This window comes from Trachinotus anak, unplaced genomic scaffold (genome assembly GCF_046630095.1).
Source record: "Trachinotus anak isolate AG129_WGS33_773 ecotype Australia unplaced genomic scaffold, CSIRO_AGI_Tana_v1 ptg000094l, whole genome shotgun sequence".
Taxonomy (NCBI): Eukaryota; Metazoa; Chordata; class Actinopteri; order Carangiformes; family Carangidae; genus Trachinotus; species Trachinotus anak.
The window spans coordinates 82501-85000 of NW_027273945.1; positions in this window are offsets into that span (position 1 = coordinate 82501).

Consider the following 2500-nt stretch of genomic DNA (forward strand, 5'->3'; position numbering starts at 1 on the left):
ACCTCCACAGGACCTCCACAGCCACACACACATGCCTCTCTCCCCCTGTGTCAGAGCTCCAGCACCCAGGCATATCACCCAGCCACTGGCCCTGTGACATTAAAGGGCCACACAGGACCTCCACAGCCACACACACATGCCTCTCTCCCCTGTATCAGAGCTCCAGGGGCCAGGCTCATGGCCCAGCTTCTCCCCCTGTGATATTAAAGGCCCACACAGCACCTCCACAGGACCTCCACAGCCACACACACATGCCTCTCTCCCCTGTATCAGAGCTCCAGGAGCCAGGCATATCACCCAGCCACTGGCCCTGTGATATTAAAGGGCCACACAGCACCTCCACAGGACCTCCACAGCCACACACACATGCTTCTCTCCCCTGTATCAGAGCTCCAGGGGCCAGGCTCATGGCCCAGCTTCTCCCCCTGTGATATTAAAGGCCCACACAGCACCTCCACAGGACCTCCACAGCCACACACACACATGCCTCTCTCCCCTGTATCAGAGCTCCAGGGGCCAGGCTCATGGCCCAGCTTCTCCCCCTGTGATATTAAAGGCCCACACAGCACCTCCACAGGACCTCCACAGCCACACACACACATGCCTCTCTCCCCTGTATCAGAGCTCCAGGGGCCAGGCTCATGGCCCAGCTTCTCCCCCTGTGATATTAAAGGCCCACACAGCACCTCCACAGGACCTCCACAGCCACACACACATGCCTCTCTCCCCTGTATCAGAGCTCCAGGGGCCAGGCTCATGGCCCAGCTTCTCCCCCTGTGATATTAAAGGCCCACACAGCACCTCCACAGGACCTCCACAGCCACACATCCATGCCTCTATCCCCCTGTGTCAGAGCTCCAGCACCCAGGCATATCACCCAGCCACTGGCCCTGTGACATTAAAGGGCCACACAGCACCTCCACAGGACCTCCACAGCCACACACACATGCCTCTCTCCCCTGTATCAGAGCTCCAGGAGCCAGGCTCATGGCCCAGCTTCTCCCCCTGTGATATTAAAGGCCCACACAGCACCTCCACAGGACCTCCACAGCCACACATCCATGCCTCTCTCCCCCTGTGTCAGAGCTCCAGGAGCCAGGCATATCACCCAGCCACTGGCCCTGTGATATTAAAGGGCCACACAGCACCTCCACAGGACCTCCACAGCCACACACACATGCTTCTCTCCCCTGTATCAGAGCTCCAGGGGCCAGGCTCATGGCCCAGCTTCTCCCCCTGTGATATTAAAGGCCCACACAGCACCTCCACAGGACCTCCACAGCCACACACACACATGCCTCTCTCCCCTGTATCAGAGCTCCAGGGGCCAGGCTCACGGCCCAGCTTCTCCCCCTGTGATATTAAAGGCCCACACAGCACCTCCACAGGACCTCCACAGCCACACACACATGCCTCTCTGCCCCTGTGTCAGAGCTCCAGCACCCAGGCATATCACCCAGCCACTGGCCCTGTGACATTAAAGGGCCACACAGGACCTCCACAGCCACACACACACATGCCTCTCTCCCCTGTATCAGAGCTCCAGGGGCCAGGCTCATGGCCCAGCTTCTCCCCCTGTGATATTAAAGGCCCACACAGCACCTCCACAGGACCTCCACAGCCACACACACATGCCTCTCTCCCCTGTATCAGAGCTCCAGGAGCCAGGCTCATGGCCCAGCTTCTCCCCCTGTGATATTAAAGGCCCACACAGCACCTCCACAGGACCTCCACAGCCACACATCCATGCCTCTCTCCCCCTGTGTCAGAGCTCCAGCACCCAGGCATATCACCCAGCCACTGGCCCTGTGACATTAAAGGGCCACACAGGACCTCCACAGCCACACACACACATGCCTCTCTCCCCTGTATCAGAGCTCCAGGGGCCAGGCTCATGGCCCAGCTTCTCCCCCTGTGATATTAAAGGCCCACACAGCACCTCCACAGGACCTCCACAGCCACACACACATGCCTCTCTGGCCCTGTGTCAGAGCTCCAGCACCCAGGCATATCACCCAGCCACTGGCCCTGTGATATTAAAGGCCCACACAGCACCTCCACAGCCACACACACATGCCTCTCTCCCCTGTATCAGAGCTCCAGGGGCCAGGCTCATGGCCCAGCTTCTCCCCCTGTGATATTAAAGGCCCACACAGCACCTCCACAGGACCTCCACAGCCACACACACATGCCTCTCTCCCCTGTATCAGAGCTCCAGGAGCCAGGCTCATGGCCCAGCTTCTCCCCCTGTGATATTAAAGGCCCACACAGCACCTCCACAGGACCTCCACAGCCACACATCCATGCCTCTCTCCCCCTGTGTCAGAGCTCCAGCACCCAGGCATATCACCCAGCCACTGGCCCTGTGACATTAAAGGGCCACACAGGACCTCCACAGCCACACACACACATGCCTCTCTCCCCTGTATCAGAGCTCCAGGGGCCAGGCTCATGGCCCAGCTTCTCCCCCTGTGATATTAAAGGCCCACACAGCACCTCC